At 44.0% G+C, this 21,826-nt stretch overlaps 1 protein-coding gene across 1 annotated transcript in view; it reads left to right on the top strand.

Moving 5' to 3' along the window:
* The first annotated feature begins 5,570 nt into the window (after positions 1 to 5,570).
* The window catches only part of rph3aa (rabphilin 3A homolog (mouse), a), a 29,222-nt gene continuing 12,966 nt past the window's right edge, over positions 5,571 to 21,826 (top strand). Inside the window, exon 1 of the mRNA XM_030436651.1 lies at positions 5,571 to 5,723. The gene's annotated coding sequence lies outside the window, so the exon portion shown is untranslated. The remainder of the gene's footprint in view (positions 5,724 to 21,826) is intronic.

Raw genomic sequence — 21,826 nt, 5'->3', positions numbered from 1 at the left:
CAACCTCTGACTCAACTCAGCACCCAGCAGAGACTCTGGTTCTGGTTCTGGTTCTGGTTCTCTGTCTCCTCTCTGTGACGTTGCGTTGATGGAGTAAAGTCCATTTCCCCTCCAGCTTCAGTCAGCAGTCGACATCACAGAACAGAAACACTCGACGTTGGAGGTCAAGGCTGATCCACAGGAGTGAAGAGAAACCACCTTTTAAATCCCAGAATTATAAAATCATCTCTGAGCTCTCCTCCTGTCGGTAAATGGCTCCAGATCAGAACAGAATCTGATGAGACTCCTGGTGTTTATTCCTCCAGGAGGTCTGGATCTGAACTCAAATCTCTTCTACGCCAAGGTCTTTTGTTTTCATTTTGAGACTTCCAGCGGCAGAAACTGTTGTCAGAAGGTCTGTATCGGTGCTATTTCTTTGTTTTATCTGTCGACCTTGCGGCTGTGGAACAACCTGTTAATATTAAATTCACATATTATCATTTAATACTGTCACACTTGGAGCTTTTATGAGGAGAAACCCGTCAGAGGAGCAAATCAGAAGAATTCAGACGTTTGCTGCTGAACCTTTGAACAGAAGCTTTTTCACTGATGCCACATGTGAAATGATCTCAACTACAGATTATAGCATCAGTTTTATCCATATTGTTAATGTTACCTTCTACCTAGTGTTAGCGGCTTCCTGAAATGCATCTTGGGAGTCGTAGTTTTTAAGAATATAAGCGAATAGGCCAAACCAAATGATTTAAACGCTGGTTTTAAATGTTTTGAATTGAATGCAGCTCTTAATCTTGTTTTTTTTTTTTGTCTCGCATCATATTTTCCTCCCATCTCTGCCCTCTCCCTTCACTCCCCTCTTCCTCTGCCTCTCCTCTGTCAGCCTGACGTCAGAGTGAGATGGACGCCGTCCTCGGGGAAGTCTGAGGTCCGCCGCAGGACGCCATTTCAGAGCGACCGCTCACTCACGAGACTCAACGCCGGGCTGAAACCGCTCCACGAGCTGGTTTCATGCCACCAAACAGAGATGCAAGTTGATGGGTTATGACATATCTGCAGTGGACGGACACACACACACACACACACACACACACACACACACACACACACACACACACACACACGAAGGCATTCAGGCGTACACAGAAAACAAGGAGCATCTGGACAATTTCTCTGAAGGACTTCATACCCAGGGTTATTTATGACATTTATGACGTTACTGAACAGAGCAACACACACACACAAACACACACACACACACACACACACACACACACACTGCTGACCTTAAGATCTTAGCACGGTCATGAATGTGGCATTTATCCATCATTTGTCATTAGCTGTGCTCAGCGTTCTCTCCAACCTGCCTGTTATTCCTCGTCCTTCACTGAGAAAATGTTCCGGCTTCTTTGGGTTTTGAGTCGGACCTTCTGGAGGAATAAACACCCGGAGTCACATCAGATTGATCCGGAGCCGTTTTACTGACGGGAGGAGAGCTCAAAGATGAACATTTTAACTTCTTAATTGCTAATAAATGCGAGAAAACCAACACCATATTCAAAGATGCTCAATATCAAACCTGCTCAGCATCAACATGGAAGCATTGTTGCGTTGTGAGCATGTTAGCACGCTGATGTTAGCATTTAGCTCAAAGCAGTGAAGCCTCACAGAGCTCCTAGCTTGGCTGTAGACTCTCGGGATGCAACAGTTGGATCCATCATGGCCACATTTGAAGAACCTCCCCGTGAAGAAGAACGACTTCCACTGATGCCTCCTCAGAGAGGATGATGTAGATTCCTGCAGCCTGAAGCCGTCCCGACATCTTCTTTTGCTCAACCAGCAGCATGTCTTCCCCTCACGAGCACGCCGTCTCCGCTCATCTCTGTAATGAAACACTCGTATCTGTGCGTCGTTTGCTCCGGGCAGCCCTGTGGCCATCATCTCCACTAACTGCTGTACAAACACAACCTCTAGTTTCATCCCTGAAGCACGGCTGACTCCATCACACCGTGCATCCATCAGCCTCTTCTCACAGTGCAGCTGCAGTAGATCACGCTCAGGGTGATACAGACTTTTAAAACTAAATCAACTCATCTGCTGCGTGAAACACACAAGATCTGGTGTTTGTGTGTCCTCATTTGTCTTGGGGAGCTTTTGACATGCATGGACATCATCAGCTCGCCTCATCCTGGTTGTTTCATGCTCATGGTTTTACCAAAATAAAGCAGTGGTGCTCTATGAATAAGAGACACTGGAAGACTTCACTATAAACATTTGTTCCGTAAAAGCATTTCATTGGCTTGTGAGAGATTTGTTGGCTTGTTTTAAGACACACGTCACAGATCTCAGAGTGGTTTTAGATTCTGATCTTAGACGTTTTAACGAGGTGACCAAAGTATGATGACAAAACTGAGATCCTTTTTAACCCAGAAAGAGGCTGAAATGCGTTTACACGCTTTGATTACACGTCGTTTAAATTCCTGTAACTCATTTTATGTCTCATCCCGACCCTCAGATCTTCCACTGACTTTCTCTTTAAACAAACCTCAGACTGCGGAACATCCTCCTCTTAGATCTTAGAACTGTGAACTCGTTGGTATTTTTATGAAGTTAATTAAAAACACATCTTTTAAAAGTGTTTTTTAATAGTGGAGTAACTGCATCAGTTTGATTATTTTAGTGTTTTATGTCAAAACTGTTATAATATCATTATTATTCTATCTTTCTTTCTTTTTTATTAATGTGTTCACCTGCTTTTCTGTTATCCTGTCTGCAGCTTTGCATGAAAGTTGCTATAAGTAAAGTTATTATTATTATTATTATTATTATTATTATTATTATTACTGCTGTTGTTTCTTTATTATTAGGTGTTGCTGCACTGTGTTAACGTGGGTGTTAATGATGACATTTGTCTTGCATGCAGTGTAAAGCTTTAAGCATTTTTAAAAAGGCACTCTGTGAGTAAATATTTTATTTTCTTGATCACTTCCTGTTTGTTGGGGAGAGATGGAGGCCACACTGACGCCTGATTGTCATTTTCACCGTTGATTCCTTTAATTAAAGCTCTAATCTGTGTTCTGCTGCAGGAGCCGACACTCTTCACATCTCGCGGTTTAACGAGGCCTTTGTTTTGGCACTTTTGTTCAAGCTCAAGTTGACATCACATTTGTGCAAATCTCCTGGCCGGCGAAGGTGTTTCGGCCAATTAAACATGCGATGTGGCGTGATGGCAGAGCCGACGCAGCGGGAGGGATTATCAGACATCATCACAGCGAGGAGGAGCCACAAGAGGGCAACAGCAGGCCGAGCGCCGCTGCACAGTGACGGTGTGGAGAACTGGGAGCTGCTTAATTTAAGATGAAACCTTCAGAGAGAAGAACGAGGTCCTGTGGGAGCTCAGTGAACCAGAGGAGCTGGTTTCACTACCTCACTGTTTAGTCTCTCTCGTAAAAAAACAAAATGTCTTTAGGTTAAACTCCCGTCTGTGTTTGTTTGAATGATAGAATTACATAATCATTACAGGCTCTAATTGCACTGAGCAGCAGGCCTATTGGATTTGTATTGTATTGCACATAATAAGTGCAGCTGTTTAGCTTGAGGGGAAATAAAAAGGGGCCAGAAATAGATCTATTAGAAAGTATTCCCATATGGTGCATGAATACAAGAAACCGTATAGAGTCGGAGAGGGCAACCTTTCAAACAACCACAGAAGAAGACGTGATTATGTCATCAGTGCTCGTAAGAGATCAGGAAGAAGTCAGGATGTTAATTTACAGGTTGTTTGATCGTGACGTTACGCACAATGTTATAGACGGTGTTTAAATTGGTTCCATATAATCCTCGTTATCAACATGCAGTTTAGAGTTTTGAACACAGCTGCGTCTGCGTCTCATTACAGATTAAATGACTTAATGAACTTGTGTTTCTGTCCGGAGTTGTTGGTCTTTAAGTACGATCACTTCTCCGGTCTTTGAATGATTTCACATCTCTGGCCTTCAGACATTTATTCAAATGAAGCTATTTGAGAAGTTTGGATGTGAAATGTCTGTTTGGTTGAACTGCAAACAACCTCAAAGAGTCCACTGTAAAACTCTGTCAGCGACGGTGCTTTTCTGATAACGTAACGAGGAACTGTTGCTAATTAAAAGTAACAAGCAATGAAAATGAAACGTATTTTTTATCCCCAACTCCACTGATTTTCCACATGAAAGTGTGTTTACAGGTCTCGTGTGTGACAGAAGTAGCTGCATGTCATCTGATAAACTGCCTCCTTTGATGTCACTTCAGTAGCCGAGTTGCATTGTGGGTAATGTAGGCGGCAGGTTTTGAAAAGGAAGAAAATGAGTGACTAAAAAAAGGAATTTGATCGTTTGTTTTTAAAACTGTGCTTTGCGACACCAGTGGACTGCTTTCACAACCTGCTGCCTACATTACCCACAATGCAAATCAACTGTTATGCTAGTAGCAGTGGCTAATGCAGTAGCGATGAGGAGCAGCTGCAGGCGCTGACTCGAGTGACATCACTGGAGGCAGTTTGGATGCAGAGCCCTCTGCAGGCACAAAGATGGAGGCTCTGGTGTGTGAAACTGTGTGAAGGAGTTCCTCTTTAAAGGTCCACGTTGTGAGAATGTTGGTTTTATTCCCAACTCGTCAAACACTTGATGCTTTTGGATCATATGTTTCCATCTCAAACTGTCAGGATGTGACAAAACAAAACAGCTCAGTCAAAATGTAAATCCACTCATCATCTCTTCACCTCCATGTTAATGGAAAGTCAGAGGAAGTTTTGTGGCCCACAAAATATTTCTGGAGCTTCACAGCAAAACAGAGTCGCAGCGTTCTGCTAAACAACTGAAGCAGCTTTTAAAAAACAAAAGAAAATGGCTCCATTCAGCTCGTCTAGCATAATCCACTCCTTCTCTAGAAGCCTCGAGATCAAATTAATTTGAAAAGATTTTATTTACATCCTCGACCCTGCAGGCGAGCACGTGCAGACTGAAGATTTCAGCTTAAAAAATAATTTAAATCACATCTTTGTAGACAAACGTGGGATCTTACAGACACTTCTGTTACAACGGAGCCAGTTTATGTATATAAGTTGTTTAACAGATCGCTGTGATGCTGTTTCACTGTGAAGCTCCAGAAATGTTTTGTGGATGATGAAACCTCACCTGACTTTATCTCATCATGAAGGTGAAGAGATGATGACTGAACTTTCATTTTTTGGGGGGGAATCTGTTGCTTGAAGGCATCAGAGAACATTAAGGAATTAAGAAGCTCATCAGATGATTCACATGTGATATCTTTAATCTGTAAAGTTTCATACTTCATATTAACAACCAGCAGTTGAGGAAGCGTCGACAGAACGAGCTGCAGAGTTCAGCTCAGCGAGTCGCAGCTGTTAGAAACTGTCTTTCCCTCGTATAGTTCACTTTGCCAGCAGTAGTGGCATCACCATTTTGTCTTGTGCTGATGTGATGAGAGTGGACGGATTTAGTTAAACAGAGAGAGAGAGGGAGAATCAGAGAGAGGTGGGGGAGGGATGGAGGGATGGAGGGAGGCGGAGCGAGGCTTTTTACTCCAGTGTGTGTGTGGAGGAGGCTGGCAGTGAGGAGCAGAGCGGTGGAGAGGATGCTGGATGCTCAGACGGAGATTCACTCTGTGTCACACTGAAGACGCTTTCTGTTTCCTGACGGGGAGAAAAAGAACAGCAGCACATCTGTGTGAAGGTAAGACGAGAAGCTTCACACACACACACACACGTTTACCTCAGATTATTAGATTTATTTATGTGGCTTTCATGGAGAAACATTTTAATTGTCAGCTTTTAGGTTGAACTTTTCTATTTAACGATGAATAACCTGCAAATTCTGGAAGTAATAAGAAGTAAACTGTCTCTAATCTGACGACTGTGAACCAAGAGAATGAAAGAAATCATCTTGAATTAAAGGGACATTTCTTCTTTCTTACACTAATAACAAAAAGGGTTTAATACATTCACAAACGGCTGACGTCATCAGTGACAGAACAAGACGCACAATTCACCTCTTCATCCTAAAAACACAGGTGAACCTCAAGTACACCTGATCATTCAGCAGAGCGCAACGGATACTAGATTAAAAAATAAATCTGATAACATTAAATCTGATATTTCTTCTTCATTTTATTGTGTTAATTAGATCATTATTGCTCTAATAATATGACAAATCAAGCTAAGTCATATATTCTTGTTGTTTTTAATATCTGAATCTCTAATTAGTTTATATATAATCATTATCACACACACGTTTTTAAAAGAGGATAGATAATATTCTGTGTTCTTACAGCAATTTATATTCCAGTATAAAGTCTGTATGTAGATAATGGTATATGGTTGACAAGATAAAATCCCTCAGGCTCTGTTATTAAGTATAAAATGCTCAGCAGATACATTAATGGACACAGTAACTTCAATGAAGCCTGAGCTAACGACACCAGGCGCTCCCGAGTCAGTATGAGCCTTGTATTAGAATAAATAATGTAATAAATAAAAGGAAGTGTTCAATAATTCGAGACACTCTTTGCTTTCTCTCCGAGAGTTGGATGACAAATTGATTCCACTGCCGTACATACAATAGCAGCTGCTTAGCTTAGCTTAGCTTAGCTTAGCTTTAAACAGGGGGAAACAGCTAGCATGATTCCCTGTCTGCTAACACCTCTTAAGCTAATAAATTAACCTGTTATATTTTATTAATCTGTACAAAAACAGAAATGTAATGAAAATGAAAACTTGTGGTTCAAATGTTTATTCAACTTAAGCAAACTGTTTTCTCGCGCTTAGCTTAAGCTAAGCTAATCGCCTGCTTGCTTCCTTTTTAAAGTATAAAGCTCATGAAACCGTGTTATATGTTGTTTGTTTAAGGCCCATCTACCAGCCTGTCCTCATCAGACAAACAACCACATGTCGACTATGAAAGCAGCTTATTATTTCACATATTTATGTTTCTTGTCCTGCGGCGACATCTGGTGGCCGTTGTTATTCTTACGGCTGTAAAAGAGGAAGTGAGGAGAAGTAGCTCTTAAACCTAACCAAGCAGTTTCTTGCCTTAACCAAACCAAAGTGCGACTGTGTGAAATCTGATGTTTTTGGAGAAACTGGCAGAACTATTTAGCTAGTTCTGTATGAGGACGCTTTTGTTTTTAATGTGGGTTTTGTACAATTCTACACCACTTTGGTGGTAGGTTAGAAAACAGAAGATCATATTCCACATCCCGAAGATTTGGTGTCCAAAACATTCTGAATCGGTTTCCTCCAGAGCAGATGAAGGCAGGTGACACATTTTGCTTCTCTACCATCTCTGTTGTGAGTTGCACATGTGCAGTAAACACCACCAGGCAGCTGACAATTTAACCCTGGTCTACCTTTCAAATTGAGCTGCAACTGAACGATGTTCAGACCCAGAAAAGCGCTGACAAGCCAGCATCAATGCAGGTCATGTCATCGTGCATGAAAAGTGGCGTAAAGGGGTGTTGGTGGGTGTTTTGTCCGGTGTGAAACAAGTACTAGATGATCTAGAAGGTGGATTTTGTTAATTTTGGACAGGCTAACTGTTTTCCGTGCTACCAGCTGGCCCAAGCTTAATGTTTAGCACACTAAAATGACTAATTAATTAGCACATGCGAACAGTTAGGTCTAACAAGTGGAACAAACGAGATGTAACATGTTAATTAGCACGTTTTTTCGAGGTACTGGTTGGCGGATTTTGTGCCAGGCTAGCTAAACCAGGCTCACAGTTTTCTTACAGTCTTCATGCTAAGCTAAGCTAAGCTAAGCTAAGCTAGCTGTCTCCTGGCTGTAGCTTCACATCAGACTCTGGTATCGATCTTCTCGTCTTACTCCGAGCAAGAACGTGAACAGGCTGAACTTCCCCTAAAACATCAAACTACGCCTGTAAATAAAAATAGGAGTGAGCGTCTTGTTGCACAGTGGTGAGTCGATGAGGAGGCGCCTCCTGGTCAGCTGGAGTCCAGAGAAGCTGTGAGTACAGAGGGTGAAGGAGCAGGAGACCAAGGAGGACGGGATGAGGAGAGAGGAGGAAGACAAGGAAATCGATTTGCAATACTGTTACGCTCCCTTTTTTATTTGCTCTATCATCCTCAGCCACAGTCGGGTTTATCGAGCCCCCAGCTTCTTTCCCATGCTCCCTGTAATCCCGACTGAATGCCCCTTTTGACCCCCACAATCAGCCGTATTGGGTGCAGCGTGCTGGAGGTGGGTGGTGGTGGATTATACAGACCGCTGAGCGCTCAGGTGCTGACTGATGCGGCTAATGGGCTTGAACAGAAACGCTTCACGCCGACTCGACACCCCCTGCCTGCTGAACTCAGGGGAAATATCTCCTACTGTAGGGTATTTTTCTTTTTCTCCTTGTGTCGGTGCTTTTCTGAGATGTTGGCGTTCAAGACCTAATTGTCTTGAGTGCTGCTTTTAGTAGAAAAACAGCCAAGGTAGTGTTACCCGAATTACAGGAAAACGTTTTGCTAGGACGGCTCGTTATCTGCTCAATCAGAGGCGATTTAAAAGATGCTGATGGAAAGTTTCGTGGCGTAAAACAGTTCCGTAACGTTGGACTAGTGAGTCGACGAGTCTGTGTGTTCACTGTGATGATGTTTAATCTCATTTAGACACTTGTTAGCATGAATGATGCATCTTATTTCATCTTATATAAATAAAAAGCCATTGACTTTGAGATGAGGGAACCAGAAGTGAAAACGATGATTTCCAGGTTTTCCGACTCTTTTCTACAGAAACTCCTTTTATTCAAAAACAAAATCAAAACTATTTAAATCATATTCGACTTGTGAAAAACAGCCCTGTGACATGTTTTCATATCAGTCTGGGATCTCAGGTCGTCCAGGAGACTTTACGCGCGTAGATTTAGCTGATTACACTCGCATACTTTCACTTTATTACAGTGATGTACACACAGGGCTTTTAATTGTAATCGAGACAATAAAAGACAGCTAATTTATGTCACTTGTAGTCTTTTCCGTCCTCTTGATGTGGGATAAACGACCTCTTTGGTCATAAAACAGTCCTCAGGGTTTTGGGGCAGGTCAAGTTCATCGTGACCCGATCCATAAAAAGCAATCAATTTGAAAATTCATGAACTTCCCATTCTTCCCCATTACTTCCACAGCGAGGACTCGCCTCAGTCTCCCACACGAGCTCATTTGTTGGACCGTTTAGCAATTTGGACGGTTGGAACGTACAGTAATTGACTTTCCTCCTCCGTCAGATGTGCAGCTGAGGCGTTGATGGTTTCCACCGTTCGCTCAGCGCAGCGGGAACAGCAGATGTGCTGCAGGAATCCACTGTGGCCCCTGAGTGTTTGATTAGCTGTGTAATACGGGCGCACTTGATTTGTTCACAGCGAGGGGAGGAGGAGGAGGACGGGGCAGATGTGTGTATATATTTATATTATATATATGTGTGTGTGTGTGTGTGTGTGTGTGGATCTCCTCCCACGTTGACCCACATATTCTGTAAGGGACCTCCGGGGCAAAGATGTCCGCCACACAACCCCACCAGCAGCGATCTGTGGAGCGACCGTCCGTCGCTTCTTGTCAAAAAACGTCCTCACATGACCTCCAGAGACGTTGCGCTTCAACCCACTGAAGAAAATGTGGATGATAATAATGTAAAGGCACAAAACAGCGACGCCAAACAGACATAAACAGGTTCATCGTCGAGTGTGAAATAATAACAAGATGATGAAAAATCATCAGTGCAGCTTTAATCATCTCACACAAAGAAAAACAAAACTTCAAATCAGATTAAAGCTGAAAATTTGGTCCTCATCCTCTCCTCCTCCTGATGATATAAAGTCCTCCTCTCCTCCTCCTGATGATATAAAGTCCTCCTCTCCTCCTGATGATATAAAGTCCTCCTCTCCTCCTCCTGATGATATAAAGTCATCCTCTCCTCCTCCTGATGATATAAAGTCCTCCTCTCCTCCTCCTGATGATACAAAGTCCTCCTCTCCTCCTCCTGATGATATAAAGTCCTCCTCTCCTCCTGATGATACAAAGTCCTCCTCTCCTCCTCCTGATGATATAAAGTCCTCCTCTCCTCCTGATGATACAAAGTCCTCCTCTCCTCCTCCTGATGATATAAAGTCCTCCTCTCTTCCTGATGATATAAAGTCCTCCTCTCCTCCTGATGATATAAAGTCCTCCTCTCCTCTTCCTGATGATATAAAGTCCTCCTCTCCTCCTGATGATATAAAGTCCTCCTCTCCTCCTCCTGATGATACAAAGTCCTCCTCTCCTCCTCCTGAGGATATAAAGTCCTCCTCTCCTCCTGATGATATAAAGTCCTCCTCTCCTCCTCCTGATGATATAAAGTCCTCCTCTCCTCCTCCTGATGATATAAAGTCCTCCTCTCCTCCTCCTGATGATACAAAGTCCTCCTCTCCTCCTCCTGAGGATATAAAGTCCTCCTCTCCTCCTCCTGATGATATAAAGTCCTCCTCTCCTCCTCCTGATAATATAAAGTCCTCCTCTCCTCCTGATGATATAAAGTCCTCCTCTCCTCCTCCTGATGATATAAAGTCCTCCTCTCCTCCTCCTGATGATATAAAGTCCTCCTCTCCTCCTGATGATATAAAGTCTTCCTCTCCTCCTCCTGATGATATAAAGTCCTCCTCTCCTCCTGATGATATAAAGTCCTCCTCTCCTCCTGATGATATAAAGTCCTCCTCTCCTCCTGATGATATAAAGTCCTTCTCTCCTCCTCCTGATGATATAAAGTCCTCCTCTCCTCCTCCTGATGATATAAAGTCCTCCTCTCCTCCTGATGATATAAAGTCCTCCTCTCCTCCTCCTGATGATATAAAGTCCTCCTCTCCTCCTCCTGATAATATAAAGTCCTCCTCTCCTCCTCCTGATGATATAAAGTCCTCCTCCTCCTCCTGATGATATAAAGTCCTCCTCTCCTCCTCCTGATGATATAAAGTCCTCCTCTCCTCCTCCTGATGATATAAAGTCCTCCTCTCCTCCTCCTGAAGATATAAAGTCCTCCTCTCCTCCTCCTGATGATATAAAGTCCTCCTCTCCTCCTCCTGATGATATAAATTCCTCCTCTCCTCCTCCTGATGATATAAAGTCCTCCTCTCCTCCTCCTGATGATATAAAGTCCTCCTCTCCTCCTGATGATATAAAGTCCTCCTCTCCTCCTCCTGATGATATAAAGTCATCCTCTCCTCCTGATGATATAAAGTCCTCCTCTCCTCCTCCTGATGATATAAAGTCCTCCTCTCCTCCTACTGATGATATAAAGTCCTCCTCTCCTCCTCCTGATGATATAAAGTCCTCCTCTCCTCCTCCTGATGATATAAAGTCATCCTCTCCTCCTGATGATATAAAGTCCTCCTCTCCTCCTCCTGATGATATAAAGTCCTCCTCTCCTCCTCCTGATGATATAAAGTCCTCCTCTCCTCCTCCTGATGATATAAAGTCCTCCTCTCCTCCTCCTGATGATATAAAGTCCTCCTCTCCTCCTCCTGATGATATAAAGTCCTCCTCTCCTCCTCCTGATGATATAAAGTCCTCCTCTCCTCCTGATGATATAAAGTCCTCCTCTCCTCCTCCTGATGATATAAAGTCCTCCTCTCCTCCTGATGATATAAAGTCCTCCTCTCCTCCTCCTGATGATATAAAGTCCTCCTCTCCTCCTCCTGATGATATAAAGTCCTCCTCTCCTCCTCCTGATGATATAAAGTCCTCCTCTCCTCCTCCTGATGATATAAAGTCCTCCTCTCCTCCTCCTGAGGATATAAAGTCCTCCTCTCCTCCGTGTCGTCGTCCACAAAACATTTCTGGAGCTTCACAGTAAAACAGAGTTGCAGCGTTCTGCTGAACAACTGAGGGAAAAAGTAAGAAAAGAAACCAAAAAGACAGAACTGCCTCTTTATGGACTTTGCTGTCCTGATTGGATAAAAAGGGGCTGATATATGAAAAACACTAAATGTGCTTTAAGCAGCTTTAATTACAGATGCACACATTTCCATTTTCCCTGAGTACTGAGCCTCATGACGTCTCAGCAGAAAGACGAGTGTGTCTGAAGGTTTCTGGCAGTGTTGTTTAAAAGTAACTTGTTGTGTGATCTACTGAGGAAATGACAGTAAACCCTCTTTACGTCTCGTTGAGCATGTGTGTTATATTGTCCGGACGCTGTGAAGCTGAATGTACTAGTACATATATTTGTCGCCTTATTTGCGGCCCACAGTCAGTAAGTCTGCAGCCTAATAACAGGAAAGACAGATGCAATATAACATTTACATCTTTCTGTTGCTGACAGTGAACTGGGCAGATGTGCACAGTGAGAGGAACATCTGTTTCACTGACAACACAACATGAGCTCCTATAAATTATATATGATGTTTAAAAATGCTGACATAGAAACAATAAAAGCACAATGAAAGTGCATTTTACTTCATTTTCATGCAGATAGAAGGAAAAGGAAATGTTTCCAGATCTAGATAACAGATTACTTGAACTGCATAAATAAACAAATCTGAGTACTCAGATTACTTGACTTGCTGCTCGGCTGTTCAGGACGTCAGCTTGCAGTTTCTCTGTCTTCATTCGGCCTCAGCTGACGCGTTAGAGAGCTGAACTGTTTCAGTTCAGTGAGTGCGAGCACGCAGTCGGAGCATGAATCTTTATAATGAACTGAAGAGAACTGAAAAACAAACAATCACCTCCGTCCTCGTGACGTCTGCAGGCTCAGGATTGTTGGAGACGAACATGCAGTCTGTCACGTCTCTCTCTGAAGCCACAGGAAGAATTAACGTCTCTGTAATCACCAAATCTGACACAGCTGACTGTGATATCATGTCGTCTGAACATTTGGAGAAATGAAATGTCAGTCAGTGGCGATGACGATGTTCACAGACTGTTTGGACGAAGATCGAACGCTCATCATATCTGATGACTCCTCTCACAGGACATGTTGTTGACCTCGTTCCCTCCTCCGCCTCGTTATCCCACCTGTCGTCAGCCGCTCGACTTCCTCATCATTAAGTCAGACGGCGAGCGAATCCCAGACAAACACAACAAACACCAACAAACACAACAAACACCAACAAACACAACAAACACCAACAAACACAACAAACACCAACAAACACAACAAACAGAGAGACAGACAGTTCGCCTGAAGTCTGCTTTTCGTTTGGCTCAGTTTAGTGGCTTCACTGTTGTCTCAGGTGTTTTCACACACACACACACACACACACACACACACACACACACACACAGGATCTCCTATTAGACTTCCCATTGTGCAAATTACTTGTTATAACGGCCACTTCCCTCATTCCACTCTTTCAGAATTACTATTTCAGAATACTTTTTGGTTTTTACATAAACTCGACACCATCAGTGGAAGACGAACAAATTACTTTGGGGTCATTTTCTGCTTTAATTATAGCCGGCAGGAGAGCGAGGACAGGGGATGGGAGACAGACTGAGAAGGACTGGGAGGATTTCATGCAACAAAAGGTTTCCAGCTGGACTTCGTGGAGTTCACGGCTGGTGTCTTAACCCCCCGACGACCAGGACGCCCGAACACAAAAGATCCAAATGGATGTGGTCAGATTTTAACAAGAAGAGTCCAAATCTGAGAGGCTGCACTGAGATTAACGCTAACATCAGTATGCTAACATGCTAACATGTGTCACTGTTAACTGTGTTCATCATCCTATTTTAGCTTGTTAGCATGCTAATATTGGCTAATTAACACAAAGTACAAAGTAGAAAGAATTGAATTCAGTCACAAACATATTTCACTTTAACGTCACAATAAAAGCCCTTTTATTAAGTCATTTAAAAGCTTTTATTGTGAAAGAGCATCACAGGAAATGTTATATTTTCAGCCTCAGACTCCTGAAACAGCTGAAAGTGAACATGAGGGAACTGTTTTAGCGGAAGACAGGTTCTTGTTACGGGTCAGTGCAGCTTGCTTGGGGGCGGGTGGCTCGGCCCGACTCCGGGAGAAGGTCCGGATCGCCGGTTGCGGGTCAGCTCAGGTCAGAAGCGTGGCGCCTCTGGATGAGAATCAGGGGATCACCGAGGTTACTACAGTCGAGTTCCTGAGGGTTTTGTGAATGTGTGCATGACATTTCACAGCAGTCCATCCAACTGTTATTGAGATATTTCAACCTGCCGTCATCGTTTACCTCTTGTGCGCGAAATGTCCTGAAAGTCTCTCATAAGTTCTGTTGTCCTGCATCCTCCTCCACCACTCAGTAGGTACAGAAAAACTTGTGGTGACGTCAAAGCTTTCAGCCCCCCGCGATGGAACTGAACACCAGATTATTCTTAAATCTCTGCGTGTCTTTACCCAGGAGTCATCAGCACGGGGGCTCGTGTGCGAGCGTGTTGTGTTTACTTAAAGGGGTTAATGATCCCCGGAGAGTCATCAGACGGGGGGATGAAGTAGGAGGTGATGCGTCTTTGTAGAATTAAGCTGTATAAGCTGCTTCCTCACTCGTCTGACAGCCTCGGTGGAGGAGTGATGGGGGGATGAGACAGACAGCAGGGCGCATGAATGGACGGATGACGATGACGATGAATGGATGATGGTGGATTGACGGAGGACGTGACAGCTGTGGGGGACGGAGTGAGGACAGGAGTGAGGACGGATGAGTGTGTTGAATAGATGACGATGTCTGTGCCGAAATGTTCCGGCCTAATTCCGCGGGGAGCGTTTGGACTCCTTGGGGAATGTTCTGTGTACCGTAAATAACCGGGATGCTGCTGTTGCAGCCGATGAGGTTGCCTGAACCCGGTTTTTCCTGAGATGACTAACCTCGTTTAAGGTCCGACGGCTGATCCGCTTCCCCTGCAGCAACATTTGTTCTGTCCCACCTCTCCTGCCTCTGTGATTTTAAAGTACGATTGGGGTTCGTTCTGTAGTTTTGAACATTGTTTTTCTCAATTATTCATCTAATTGTTTTTAATCAATGTGGTAATTTAGGTCAGGGAGTGCCAGAAACACAAGTTTGTAAGACTTGGACAGAATTTTACCCACTGGTGACTTTATTATGTTAAAAAAATAACTATTTATCTTGCCGTACTTATCCTAAATCAGCTAGAATAAATTAAAAATTCATACCAAACAAGAGCTGTGGTCTCTGGAGGTTAAACGACACCTTTGTACGCAATTAGAATAAACAAAAAGACAAGTTGACTTTTATTTTGAAGTCGATCGTCAACAGGAAATACAAAGTGTTCTGCTGCTGTCTCCAGAGCAAAAACAGCAGCATTTTTCAGCGTTTGTAGACAGTTTTGTTCAGTCTGTATTGAACAGGAAGGAGCTGATTGATGGAGAGCTGCAGGCGACAGGATGAAACCACTTCTTCATCCCTCTGACGTTGTCTGACATGTTGCCAAACGGGCGTTTGATAAACAAACCCTCCGCCATCGTCCCGTCAGTCGAACTCTCTCCATACCTACATGTGGCTGGTGTTACTCCATTTTCAGAATATTGATAAGTAAAACAGCGTTGGGGGCGCAAAGACACAAATGTCTTCACCTCCATTTTTTGGCTACCAAATGTAAAAATATCGGCACCAACATCTGGTGAGCATTCGACCCTGCTGTCAACTAAACAACACAAAAAAAAGGATGTGACCGTAGCTCATTGTGCTACCTGTCGTCCAGGTGACCTTAAATCGCCTTAAAAACATAAACATGAGCGCCTGTTTTGTTTGAGTGCAGCTGCACAGCCTCTAATCTGTGCAGGCTTACACCAGTGTTTTCCAAATTTCCTTTTTTAATCCTGTACACACAAAAACACAAAGCTGCTGTTTTCTGATTTATCCACTCTGGAGTTTGAAAAGAGGGAAAGCCAAAACAAAGCGCAGGCTGAGATGAATAAATCTAATTATCTCTTTTCTGGCTCGAATAACTTGGGTGCACTAGGTTTGTATTTGTTCATCCTTTCCCCCCATGAGACCTTTCCTTTAATGCCAGCATGCACTCGAGCAGGTACGGACTCCACAAGTGTTTGTAAAACCCTGCTGGCTCATGTTATCCCGGCTCCATTCAACACACAGAACCACAGAGCTTCTTGTTTTCCTCTCAGTCTTTAAGTGCCCTCATACATGTTGAATGAGGGTGAGGTCAGGCTTCAGGACCGGTTCTGTCTCTGAGGTGAGTTTGGGCTCATATGGAGCTGCTTCTCTGTCAGGTTTGGAGCCTCCAGAACTCTGTATCTGTGAGGAGGTTTGTCGTCTGACTCTCAGCTCGATGTATTGATCTTCTGATGCCTGATCGTGCTCGCTGCTTTGGGACAAAACGGTGCGTCGACCGCTGACAATGACAGATTTCCCTTTTATGATGAGCTGGATAATCAGGCATCAAGTGAAACCTGTGTGATGTTGCCTGCGTCACAGAAAACCTCTAAACCTTCCAAAATAATGTTTTCACACTGGAAAAGAACCGACCCACGCTTCAGTTTGATGCAGATTAAGATTAAGGTGCTGAAAAAAAGCTCCTCTTTACCTGACAGAACATTTTTACTACAGACACTTAAATCTTTTTGATGATTTCCAAGTTTACTTTTCGATATTAGAGATTTTCAACGTGGTCTCCGACTTGTGGACTCCACCGTATGTATTTAGTAATAGTAAGCATATTTTTCTTGTGTTAGAAACCATGAATGTGACGTATTTTTGTATAAAGTCAGAGCAGTCTGGAGGAGGGAGGCCTCCCGGCGCCACAGGAAACACAGGAGGATGACGCAATCCGCCAGAGTTTTCCTCCCTGCAGTGCTCACGCTCTCACTCAATGTGTGTTCGCTTGTGTGGCGACATGAATAACTTGTGTTTGTGCATGTGTGTGTGTGAGGTTTGTGTGTGTGTGTGTGTGTGTGTGGCCCTGCAGCTCTTAGTCAGCCCACACAGTCTCATGGAGCTAAAATGCCTGGGTTTCCTTTTACTTCACGTCAATTTGCGATGCTTTTCTCTGAGCGGCTGAGCATGTGTGACAGCTCCGCTCTCTGCACACGGTCTGTGTGTGTGTGTGTGTGTGTGTGCATGTGTGTGTGTGTGAATGTCAGGGGGAGAGAGTGTGTGTGTGCATGAGTGTGTGTGTGTGTGTGTGTGAATGTCAGGGGGAGAGAGTGTGTGTGTGCACATTTTTTTCGCACGTTAATGCCAGGTTGCTGAAAATCTTAATTGCAGAAGACCTACTTTACTGGACTTGCCAGCAACTGAAGAGACAGGAAGACAGACAGGAAGACAGACAGGATGATGGACAGGAAGACGGACAGGATGATGGACAGGAAGACAGACAGGATGATGGACAGGAAGACAGACAGGATGACAGACAGGAGACGAGCGATGAGCTGAGGGAGCAAAACTTTAAAGAGCAGCACCTCGCACTTTGAATTATCCTAATCTGACCTCACAGAGAGAGAAATGTTGTTGTGATGGATGTAACAGAACAAGACTGAGCGTCTGCAGTCGAGCCCTCAGCTTAAAGGGGCAGTTTGTAATTTAACAAACTCATAAAACGTCAAGAAAGGAAATATCTTTACAATTATTTTCTTCACTAAGTCATAAAAATACATCAGCACAGCGTCTGAATTCAAGTGTCTCTGATGAAAACACAGCAGTTCTTACTTCCAGGTGATTATACACAAACCAAAACACGATTATGAAGATTGGATTTCGTTTCTCCTCACAGATCCTCCTAAACCCTCCACTCTGCACCGTTAAAGATTAGATTATTTATCTCAGATTAACTATAATTCCTTCCCACTGTTGGTTTATGATGATATGAATCCTTCTGTAATGTAAATGAAAATAACTAACTGTGAGAGCGGGTGGATGAAAACAGCTCCGTTCCTCGTCTCATCATCGCGGAGTCGTTAACACGCGGTTCACCTCCCAAGTGATGACCTATAATCTCCGATGGACACACACACACACACACACACACACACACACACACCTCCCCCCGGAGGTCGTTCCGCCCCTCCGTCAGCTGGAGCTATAAACCAGTTGTAAATCAAACTGGTCGTCAGATGATGACATGTGTCCTTGGTGTGGCCTTCTCGTGTGGAAACCTCGTCAGACGACATGAACGTAGTTCGGACGGCTTGAACCAACATCCGGATCAGATGCAGGAATATCAGAGTGTTCGGCTGACATCAAGGATTCGGTTACATGGGAGGAGATCAGAACTCAAAACCACATCGGCGTCTTGTTACCAAACTGCAGCACAATAGACGACTATAGAAATATTCTTATAGCCACCACACCCTTTGCATGCTGCAAAACAGTCAGATTATAATGCTGAAAAAACAATAAAAGTCCAGTTACATCATTTATTTTAAGTAAACAAGTCATTATGGCAGTTACATGGATGTAACTCGAGTTGCCTTTTGATCATAATAAGCCAACGTTGGTGTTCATGACGTCCATTTTCCACATCGTTGGCGTTCAGACCATTTTTGGCATTTTGAATTTGCTGCATGTAAAAGCAAAAAAATCCTAAATGTCATCCTAAACGGGGATAAGACAGGATTCAGACTAAGGAAGCTTCTGTAATGAGGCCTCGAACGTCATCAGTACGCCGACTGGCCTCCCGTCAGGACAAATGAGCATTATGTTGTCACTTTCCAAATCACTGACGGACTGAAACTAGCAGAGGAAAGTCATTTCGGCTTCAAAGAGCTTCCATCTCATTCCTTCGGTCATCGCTCGGCCTCAGCTCCCTCTGAGCCCGGATCAGTGCAGCCGACGCCTCTGATCATCTCGTAATCTCATTATCCTGTTTTATTGTCACTCACAGATACATGAGCAGAATCAGCGGTGAGTGTTTTACAGGTGGTCTATAAAGCATGTGTGCTCCATCAGTCCGGCCCTGTTGTGGTGATATCAGTAATACTAAGTACTTTCACACACGAGTGCTGCACGAGACTCAGCGGGGGGTCGCGGGGTGAAAAGAGGGCTAATATGGATGTGCTGTCATGTGTAGGCGGCCGTGTCCTCCTCGGTGGATGACATTGAGAGGCAGAGTCGAGTCCTGCTGCAGAACATTGATCTGCTGTAAGGCAGCGACCGATCCGCTCAATAGACAATTCATGCTGCATGTGTGTGTGTGTGTGAGTGTGTGTGTGTGTGATGGAGAGAAACTACTGACCCTGACTATAACTCACAGCTAATATGATTTACAAATGATAGCTGTGAAACTTCCAGCGGTTTATTGTGACAAAGTGCATTTATTCAAGTGCAGCGTTGAGGAATTCACAACAGTTCAGAGCTGGAGGAGGCGCTGGCGTATGTGAAGCTAGTAAAAAAGGAGCAAAGTGGCCTTAAAGGAACAGTTCACCCCACAAAAATTAAATGTTAGTCATTATTAAGCTACCGCCAGCACCCGGTTAGCTTAGCTTAGCATAAAGAGTGGAAACAGAGGGAAACAGCTAGCCTGGTTCCGTCCGATGAGAGCAGAATCCACTTTCTTTGCCGCACGTTTACTTTGTTCAAAACCAAAGTGTAAATGTAACATTGTGGTTTTCCACTGCCTCTGGTCTCTATGCTAAGCTAGGCTAACTAGCAGCTATCTCTGGGATTTCTTATGAAGAGTATGCTGGGAAGAGCGACACTACTATCAGTGAGTTTGGGAGCTAGGAATGAGGTTGATATCTACTTTGTTTACTCGGTTCTGCCTCTTGTCTCTATGCTAAGCTAGGCTAACTAGCAGCTATCTCCGGGCTTTCTTGTGGAGAGTTAGATGGGAAGATTGATACAACTATCAGTGAGTTTGGGAGCTAGGAATGAGGTTGATATCTACTTTGTTTACTCGGTTCTGCCTCTTGTCTCTATGCTAAGCTAGGCTAACTGGAAGATGAAGATCAATGCTGCGTCAAAGCCTCGATGTCGCAAAAAGCCAGGAGATAGGTCTAGATTAGCTTAGCACAAAGACTGAAAACTAGCTAGCTAGCTGATATGATAAAGATACACAGCAACATGTTATTTAGTGAGCTTCAGATGCTCATAAGCAACAGAGCTTCTGTTTCCATGCTTTATGCTAAGCTAGGCTAACGGTAGCTACATTTGCACTGCACAGACATGAGAGTGGCGTCAATCCACTCGTCTAACTCTCGTCAGTAGACATTCAGTTGTAAATACTCGCAGCGTGTACATTTACTGCACGACTTTTTACTTGTAATCGAGTATTTCATAGATACTTTAATATTTAATGTGCTAATTGCTTTGCATGATACCGATTTGTCATCTTCACATAGTCCAGGCTGTAACGGCAGTGATCTGATGCATAATGACATCAGTGTGTGTGAGTGTGTGAATGTGAGTTTGTGTGTGCTAATGTATGTGTATATTAGTGTGTGTGTGTGTGTGTGTAATCCGTTGAGTGGTGACTCAGAGGCTGAAAGTGTCTGACCGCTCTGAACATTTCCTTCCTTACCGACCTCACCTTTCTCTCTCACTCTGAAGCCTCCAAGCCACACGCACACACACGCACACACACACACGCACACACACACACACACACACACACACACACACACAGGCATCAATCTGTCATGCTGTCACGTCGTCCACCATGATGGCGACCTCCTGACATCTCCATGCGTTAAGGACATTTTTCAGGGATGAGGAGGATGAAGGGAGCTGAGCCTGGAAGTGAGTGAAGGCATTAGAATATTCTTACTCAGCAGCGTTTGCCAGATCTCTTGTGATGTTTAACGGCGGGACACTCTCACATAACACACACTACCTCCACCGGAGATTATTCAGACTCTACAGGCCGGCGAGGAGTGAGATGATGACATTAACAGATCGTGTAGGTGGCGGATCGCTCGGATAATTTCAAGGTTGGCTGCCTCGGAAATCCTTTAAAAATTGATTTTTTTGAGGTTATTCTATAAAGAGAGAATCTAAATCTGCTTACTATGGAGATAAAATTGTGCATAAATTATTCAATACGTGAAGCGTTTTGCCCTCTTTGTCAGCAGCATCTGTCGGGTCCGCGAGGTGTCGTCTGTTCCAGCCGCCCGGTCGGAACCAGAGGCGAGAAGTTGAGGTCGTGCTTTCCTCTTAACAATGTTCCTGTCAGAAGATAATGAGTGCAGCTTCTCTGCAGTGGAAATGTCTCCAGGCGTGCACATCGCAGACCAGACTTCAGTAGCACAGCTAACAGCTCATAGTCAGCAGTCAGCCTCAATTAACGCGCCGCTCTAAAGCAGCTGCACTCGGACAGGACCGGCAGATGTTTGGGAATCTAACAGCCCGAGGTTCTGGTGCGGCAGTGAGGTGTCGTTGTGCTGAAATAAATCACAGATAATCAAATTAGCTCCTCGCAGAGCTCTTAAGATGAGTGCCGCTGCAGCCGCGGCCCACTGACAGCTGAATGGACGGTGAAGTCTTTGTGCAGCTTTATGTCGGGAGACCGACTCAGTCACTGGTTTTATTCAGCGCAGTTTAATTCAGAAGAGTTAACAGCAGTTTGTACACTTCTGTCACAAGATTTCATTCAGAATAATGAAGCGTACAGCCACATTAGTGCTCTTTAATAAAAAGAACAAGTGTACAGACATGCAGCAAGTTCTTGTAGGCACTCAGCAGCAGTGGCGTGCGCAGACTTTTTGAAGGGCAGGGGCGAAAAGAAGGGCACTTTAGCGCGCGTTTTGGCTCCCAAGAGGGCACTTTAGCGCATGTTTTGGCTCCCAAGAGGGCAGTTTATCATGTTTTAACCAGCCAAGGGGGCAGTTTAGTGTGTTTTGCCAACCAAGAGGGCACTTTAGCATGCCTTTTTG

This window comes from Sparus aurata, chromosome 12 (assembly GCF_900880675.1).
Source record: "Sparus aurata chromosome 12, fSpaAur1.1, whole genome shotgun sequence".
Lineage (NCBI taxonomy): Eukaryota > Metazoa > Chordata > Actinopteri > Spariformes > Sparidae > Sparus > Sparus aurata.
This window is presented reverse-complemented; position numbering and strand designations above follow the sequence as displayed.